This window comes from Trichoplax adhaerens, genomic scaffold (genome assembly GCF_000150275.1).
Source record: "Trichoplax adhaerens TRIADscaffold_1 genomic scaffold, whole genome shotgun sequence".
Taxonomy (NCBI): domain Eukaryota; kingdom Metazoa; phylum Placozoa; class Uniplacotomia; order Trichoplacea; family Trichoplacidae; genus Trichoplax; species Trichoplax adhaerens.
In genome coordinates, this window is record NW_002060943.1 from 10,283,664 (window position 1) to 10,293,350 (window position 9,687).

The window sequence follows — 9,687 nt, forward strand, 5'->3', positions numbered from 1 at the left end:
ATTCCGGTAAGTATAATTAAGATATGAGCATATGACTACCGTTATATTACGATCATCTCCACTACCAAACGTATGCCGCCGAATCGGATATCATTCGCGTACATTAATTAGACTATTCAGAATATTGTAATGACGGTGCTATGTAAAGTAAAATAAGCTAGATACAGTTTCCACCTAGACGGCATGCGTATCGAGTCAATACTGAAGGCCCAAAATTATCGGAAAGCATTAGGATAGGCTAGTAGTGAAGTCTTTTAAAAACATTGTGGCAGTGAAGGAAGTGTGTCCAGGTGCATTAATGCATTAAAACAGTGGATTCTTTGTATGTGGCACGCCTTGACAGAGAGCAGTAGTATCTGAAAATTTGGTTTAGTAATATGCGTAACATCTACTTTAAACTATCGTTCAAAGTAGAGCTTCTGAACTAGCAAACGTATTTGTAACATAAAATATGAGCGATATACGTGTAAAATGAGAGATAATCTATCGTCGTAGTATTTTACAGAACACAGAGTTGCATACAATAACATACTGTAGCTTGAATGCTTGATATTTAGTATACTCTCAATATTTAAATGACTAATGAAAACTAGACTTAGATAAATCAGGATGAGCTTACTAACATATATAGGCTTAATAACTAAATATGATTTTATACAAGTTCCATTTATGAACAATTCGTAGATGCCAGTATCAATAATCGAAATAATACGCATGCTGTGTGTTTTCATATCATCGACACCACAAGGCCTATCATAATAGATTAGAAACAGTAAACAAAAACTCTTCTAGATATAGTAAAGATAATTAAGTTACTGGATTAGTAATTAATAATTATAATTATATAATCCATCTGATCGTTTTTATTTTCGCAAACCCTCTAATTATGATTTTATTTTATTAATCTACTAACCATGAAACCTGGCATAGCGGGGCATTGTGCACATAACGTTTAAATCTAACACTGAACGTAAGCTACACTTAGTGGCTAGATCTGTTTTCCGGATTAATCAACATACTAGTGTCGTAATAATACTGACGAGGGAATGCTAGCTGGAATAACCATTTCAAATTATCATTTAAATTTTCTAAATATATATATAATTATCATTAATTTTCGAGCAAAAGTGATCAATACCTAATTTTTTTGACCGAACCAAAGTATTGTACTAGAATGTCACAACTACAGCACCAGAATATCATATAATTTCAATGTCTTATTATTATCCCGATTTTATCTAAATTATAACCGTAAGCACAGCAGCGTTGATTACTTTAAATGCTACTGCAAGTAAATTCTGTTTCTTACAGCTTTTTTTTACGTGTAGAACTGCGAAATGTAATAATAATAATAAATGTAATTAGACTTATGTACCGACATAATCAAATCAGGAACTTTCATAGCCAGACTTCTTATAATCAAGTTGACATTGTCAATATGATTTTCAGTATCACCGTTACACAATTGACAAAATTTTAATTTTTGGAGAATTTTCTTAGCTTAATTGTAACATAAATCAATTTAAGTTTATTTAAAATATATAACTTTATAATGCCCAACATTAACCCAAGATTATTATTTATTGATAATGAAATTAAAATATGGAAGTATAAAATAACTATTGGCCAATTATAAAGTCATCAAACCGAGGAATGAATTGATAGGCAATACGCTGTATTGCGCCTGTTGCCGTAAATAATGATAAATACGGGCACAGCAATATTTAATTTGCTGATTACGTCCCATAATTAGTAGATAAAAACCGATCGACGCATTTATCCAATTCAATTTAATAACATCAGTCACCAACATGGTGCTTATATAACATTCACATTGAGTAAACTCCAGATTAAGATCTTACATTGATCAAGCTAACGAGTAGATAAGAATTCAGTATCAATAAATAATCGGTTTTGGTAAAGCGCGTGTAAAACTGCCTGATATGTAAGAAAAGATTATAAATTGAATCATAAAAGAGATTTTTCACTTCATTTATAAATTTACTATGTTAAAGTATTACTACGCAAAAGGAATATAAGGTTCTGATCAAACATCAAGAACATTTATTCCTTTTAATCATATCATTCTAACAGGACGTATAATTAATATTTTATCAGTAACTAGTGTACCCATTACTGATCGATTGATAAAGCGGTGAAACAAATTGATATAGAATGAATCCATTAATGACAAACTATAAGATGTCTTGGTCTAATTAATGAATATGTTACATAGTTAAGATATCCATTTTGTACAGAAAGAATGTATATTGCTCTATACCTTTTGAAGATCGCACCTTCTAATTTCTTTTCGACGAAAGCAAAATCGTCTAGTCATGGCAGTTCGAATATCGACAGTAAGTAATCCGTAAATGAAAGGACAAATTGATAAATTTGTAAAAATGAGATAAACTGAGATTAATGAGGCTGCATTTAAAAATTTTCCTAATGCATCTGAAATCTTGTTATCATTACTGATTAAAACTAGAGACAAAGTATGGAAAATTACCCATGAAATTATGTATATAGTCATTGTAATACCGTGAATTAAACTTGTGCATATGTGATTATTTTCACGATTTTTTACACTAAAATTCAATGACAATGCCGTATTTTTCAAGCGTCGACGCTGCTTATATGCTGTAGCAAAGATTGATGTGTAAAGGAAGATAATAATAATGCAGCTTAATGCAAAATTAATAGCGACAACAAAAATAGAATAAATCCTTTCATGTTGAATATATCTAACAATCAGAGCTACCTGATTGCAGACTGTACTATCCGAAGTTTCAGTAATATTACGCCATGCGACACTAGGTAAGAAACCGATGATAAACGGTTGTAACCAAATATAACAAAACATAGTAATAGTTACTTTCTTGGTCAAAATGTAATGATAAGTTAATGGATACATGACGATTGTGAAGCGGCAAATTCCAATCGCTAAAACGTGCAATACACTAGATGAGCTCAGAAAAATAGAAATGCTGTATGATAAATTACAAAAAATAGTACCAAATGGCCAAAATGTTGAAATACCACTCACAACTAATGGTAGCATTTGTAGTAGTGCCAATAGTAAACTTGAAAATGCAAAACTGGCTAAAAATGAATTGTCAATCGTTCGTAATTTGCGTTGCGATATAATAGTAATAAATAGGCTTGCATTAGCAAGTAGGCAAACAACAAGTAAAATACCTAAGGAAATAATCTTAGGTAAGACTTCTCCATTTAATTCGAACATCCTTTCATTGCTGTCAGTGGCCATGATCAATTCGGTCTTCCCCAGAAGATAATGATAATCAAGTTCTGCTTATATCTTGCTAATATATAGTTAAAATATTATTGGAAGAACCAAGTCAAATTGTCGCTTAACTTTATAGTCATGAAGCAAATCAATTAATATGTAATTTTTTTATTATTAATTGATTGATTGAAATATTTCTATAGGGTATGAGATCCTTTCTTTTGCTTTTAAATCACATAATATCTACGAAATAAGCTTAAGTAATAGATACTATCTTATATATAACAAGAAAGCTGGCATAATTTAAAACGAATATTCAAATTTTCTGTACTGTATACTAGTACATCAAAATTAAACAATTATATAAAATTCTCTGTTGCTTCATTCATTTTATACTTACAATCAAAGACAGTGCAGTTAATATTACAACAGAACTTCTTTTATCGCATTAAGAATTCAAATAAGCTAATGCTACTGACGAAGCGTAACCTTTCTAAAAAACAATGAAATGTCAATCAATTTCTAGCTTAAATGCTTTTATTTATTAATACGGTTATAATGTTATCGTTATATTATCCCTGCTATTTTAAATTAATTAACACGGAGTAGATATTAATATTATTTAAATGATTAAAATAATAAACTTGAAATTGCTTGCTTTTTATTATTAATATAAGCTAAATCAACTTGATATATTGGCTTTTGCAATATCAAATAATGTAGTCGTACGGTGGCTACATTATATTGATTCCCTTAAACTAATTGTTGACCTACTACAATGGATAGATTGGATAACAATACTACACGTACTTTGTAATATTTATTTATGCTACTTTACTGAAGACAGTAACCAGAGTTGATTCGCAAATATTACTAACTTTTATTATCTAATTTAATAATATCTAAATGAAATATATATGGAAGCAATTGTTGTATATTACATTTTCATTCCTCTAATATTTATATAGAATACTACAGGTATTAAATTTATTTTTACCTAGTGCAACGTATTTATTGTGATTAATTTACAGTTATCAGCAATTTAGGAAAGCACACATAAGAAACGAGTACTGCAAGTTACTTCATAGTAGTTTTCATATATTTCATTAATTATTATAGTAAGGTTTAATGCAAAAGTTAATGTTGTTTATTTCATACTGCAATCCTTTAGATATTTTTATTCGTTTATTTTATACATACAAGTAGCCTTAGATACATAAAATTAAATGTATGCAATTTTCTTTAATAATCTATTATCGCAATTAACAGTTTATTAACTCTTAGTAGTATTGATTCTCTTAATTAATCATTCGCAGTCATAAGTATACGTATAGGAGAAATTAACTAGTACCTATTATTGCCGTAGGTACAACACGTACTGCTGTATTACAAGTATTACCGAACTTCTTATCTCATGCATCTTCATTATTATTATCCTGCTGTAATGCCTAAAAATAATGAGGGTTAAGGTTTTCTTATTATATTACGCTACTAATAATGAAAGATAAAACGGAAATTAATGTCACAAAAAGTAATATTTTATATTACAGTTGATAAATGACATGAACTCTACAAAATTCCAAATTACAGAGCAAGTATCATGTTATTTAAGGATATCTTATCAATTTATAAAGAGAATAAAGGTTACATCCAAAGTAGCTCGATCACCAATTCATTCTGATTTAGTATTTTAAAGTATTGTATTGTTGGAATATTGAATAAGTTTTCTAGTTTAAAGCATAGCTTATAGTTTTATTAACAAATTCTGCAACATTATATTTATCACAAGTAAAATATTTCTGTTTTTGATTATTTGCTACGCCAATAACATTTAATTAGTTTGTATTGCTTTATATTTACGTTTAAATAACTGTCCTGAAACATATTTATCAATTCAAAATTAAAATCTTCCATTTGATTAAAATATAATTAAACTACCCAATCAATATAGTAACTAAAACATAGTTTCTCACAGTTATAACAACAGACAGATGCATAAATCATAATAGAAAGTTTTTTATTCGAATTTAAAATCGAAATTAAAAAAATTTAGTTATAATACTTTCTTTTCATCAAATATGATTCTACGAGACCTTTTGTAACAAATTTAAGCTTTTCATTACTTATATTTGTTATTTTATGATTGTATAACTTTAAATAGAAATTATCTGCACTTTCAATAGGATTTTCCTATTGCTTGAATGGGTTAATCGTTAATATTGCTAATATTGCCACTTAACATTAATCAGAAGCTTATCTTGAATCTTAAAGAATCCTATGGATTTTCCTCGAGTAAATTACATTTATAGCTAAAATATTGTGATTTTAGTAAGTTACTGTGCAAGACAGAAATGGCTTTTTGATCATTTGTATCGATTCAATGCTTAACTTAATCTAATATTTCTCTAGCTTTTTACGTATGCTGATATACACACCAGTAAATTGATATGCGTAAATTAGTCGTACGCGTATGAAAATCTAATGTTCAATTAAGATCAGTTTTATTTTACTCTCTTACTTAATTAGGGTTATAGAATAATTTTTGAATAATAATAAAAGAAAATTTGTTCAATTATTAATTCATTCGCTCTATAACAGATTTTTGTAGACAATAATAAATATATCTGTCGCTGTATAGGTGCATACTCATCGAAAAGTCTTCATCGGCAGATGTCATAGTACAATAAAATATTCAATTGGTAATGTCAAACAACTTTGGACGGAATTATAATGAGTTCCTTGTCAACTAAGTTCCTTTCATTTAGTTTATTAAAATCGTTTATACTTAGTTTATTTTGAATAGCCATTGATCATTGTAAGTACCTAGAGAAGAATACAAAAATATTAATCAGTAAAATTATGGTACTATTTTGTGATAGAATTCTCAAAAACTTTTTATCTCGCATTTTTTCAGTTAAAACCATATTTAATTAATGTGATGTCATATTTGACAGGCGCTAGAATATCCGTGTAATATAATTAATAAAATTAATTAGTTGATTTAATATTTGGTTATCTCTAATGCTAATATAGATTATACATACTTGTGAAAATTTTACCTGCCTTATATGTAGTATTAAATGTAATAATATCTAACGGTAATTCAGTTTGCATCCATTTAGTTGATATATTCTGTAACGCAGTATTATTCGTACTTAATGATGAAAACGAAAGTATAAACAACTATAAAACACCATATAAATAGTTGATGGATTTGGTACTATAAAAGAATTGATGCATATCCAAGCAGATTCAAACAGTTCGTTAATATTACGCAATTCTAGAAAAAATACCTTGCAAGGATGCGTTCAGTCGGCTTATCAAGTATGCTATTATACCCACTGATAACTATAATCTATTTACTCCTATAAATTTAATTTTCTGCAGACTCCAGCACTTACGCAAACAATATAAAATCCTTACTTTACAATCCAGATCGATTTATTTCATAATAAATATTAAAACTGATACCTTTTATCAAGATTTTATAGTAGAGTTTCTATTTAATTAATTTTTCTTTAGAAAACACAAATTTTTCTTCTTGCAATCGTTTTTAAAATCAAAATTAAAAAATTTTTTACTTTGATTCAGTAAATGCGTAATGTAAATAAATTAATAATTGAAATATTATGATTTAAGTAAATATAAAATTGTAGACCTTGGAAAATATGATAACGTTTATTTGATATCAGTACCTTAAATTTCACTTACAATAAGTAGTTCATGCCCATTTTTATACTTCGAAAAGAAATTTAAAATCTGCTATTGATTAATTAGAATCGACATAATATCAGTGATGCGAGTGTAGATGATAGTTGATAATAATAATGTAGTGTTTGAAATGTCATAGACAGATATATAGACCAATAAATAAGAACAAGAGCCAATAATCGTATTATTAATGTAGATATGACAGGAGTGATAAAAATTTAGTTAAGATTAGCGCTATATTACATCTATCGGATTAATACAAAACTTATTTTAACATGATTTCATCATGTTGTTATATGTCGTATTTGATGCTACACGTTTAATACAGTTTTAATTACAAAAATTAACGATATTGTGTATGTCTTGATACATATACTGTATATGTGTTATATAAGTATAAGGTCTAAAGGATTAAAGCTGTATTAATATCATTTCTAAAAATACAGCGTAAACAGAAGCTATCTAAATAATAATGCAATTTTTTATTTACTATACGATATCATTATAACTTAATATCATAAGAATATATCATAGTAACATACAGTACATAGTAAGATTAATTTCTATTCAGAATTGGAGTAGCAATTTTTTTATATGATAAAGACCCTAAAAATAGAAATTGTAGACTTTTGCAAGATTATATTCTATGTAATACATATTAGGCTTAACCTCTTCAAATATAAATATATAAGTGGAGATGTGCAGAAAGCCAACAAGGTAAATTCTTGTACTATTGTGGTATATGATAATCCTAAATAAATTATTAAAAAAATATACATAAATACTATAAAAGGATCAATACTTAAAAAAATAATTATTTTCAATAGCATTATATAACAGTTTAATCTTTTGCTATCCAATCCAAAAGAATTGAATAAATCGTCACATTTAATTACGATTTTAAATCATCTCCTGTACGAATTCAGTAAAATACTAACCAGTCAACAAATTGCATAATTTATATATTGAATTTTGTTTGGTCACTAATTCGATTTAATCATGAATGTGGATGATAGGGTAATTCATTCTCGATTATTTACGTACATGTGTCACAACCCTCACTTGTGGCAAAGGAAAGTAAAGAACTCTAGTGTAGTTACTTAAAACTTGGGCTATTTCTCCCAGTACTTTCAGTTTCTATGAGAGAAGTATTTGAGAACTCGATTTCTCGGCTGATCTCCACAGACAACTGACTAATTATTACACTATTCTTCACGATATGAGTCTTGCCGTTTCTTGAGCAATTACTTACTTTATTCTACAAACACATGCGCTTAAATAGGTTTCTACAGTGAATCCCAATATTAACGAGTGAGAATTCATGCTTTACAAGTTACATTAATTAGTATAATACCATTACTAAATATACATGTCGATATTCTCAGACTTAGATAGCTACAAGCTATCAGGTGTTAAGACGCTTAACCTTCGTCCATATACAGCTCAATTTTTAGAGATTAACACACCTTATAAACCTACAGTAAATTAACTGCTAACAACTTCTATTTTTATCTCATTTCTACCATCCTATTATCAGCTACAAGCGCATTAAAACATAGCACATAACCGGTAATACTATCTGTTAAATGAGCACATTATCGTAAACCGTCAGCAAAGCGACGGGAGTTTGCACTAGTCTCACCCACCCTCCCTTGAAACGAGCAGCGCGGGGGTATTTATACTACTGTTAAATGACTCTGATTATGGGTTCATTTCAATAGGTCAGTATAAGATTCTTACAGTACTTTTAACCTAAAGATTTCTTCATGTAAAACGAATAGCTCTAAGGTAGTAATTTCTGCAGAGTACTGATTATTAAAATAGTATTCGTTATATCGCTAAGGGTGGCCACTGGGCCTTTAAATTTTGATTTCATGTAATATTCTGATGAAAATTGAATAAACATAGAATCTTTATAGAGTTTTCTATACAGCCATTTTCATTGTTACATTTTCTTATAACGGTTGTTATCGACAGAGCAAGCTTTGCTTGCATACGACAGCGATCCTTAGACACATTATAATGATTGGTATAGAATTGACCACAGTACGAAGGACATTGTACCGCACTGTAGATATCTTACAGTACCTGCTAATCTTAACTTGGTATGTCCATCACCATACATTAGTTATCATAATGTGCTCTGGACCATTAACTAATCTTAATATAGCATAGTATATTACTGTTACTAGGATATATATAATATCGAATGATAATACTATCTGTTAATTTTATTAACAAATTGACCATAAACGTATATTTGACAGTTTCGCTCACCAACCTTAACATAGCATTAATACCGTATATAGTAACCATCCTTATTCAGTAAACATACTAATACGAAAGTTACTTAACGAAATTTGAATTGGTATAGAAATGAATGATCTGTAGGGTTTATGTGAATATTATTGAGAAGGTAGAAGTGATTGATACACATCAGTAGGTACTATTAGTTCTATTGCTCTCTTACAATTCGTAGTGTTATCCTACTGTAGTTCCCCTGTCCCGATTACTAATATGAAAGTTACTTAACGAAATTTGAATTGGTATAGAAATGAATGATCTCTAGGATTTATGTAAATATTATTGAGAAGGTAGAAGTGATTGATACACATCAGTAGGTACTATTAGTTCTATTGCTCTCTTGCAATTCGTAGTGTTATCCTACTGTAGTTCCCCTGTCCCAATTACTTTTGATTTCTATACTGTATATAGTAAACATCCTTATT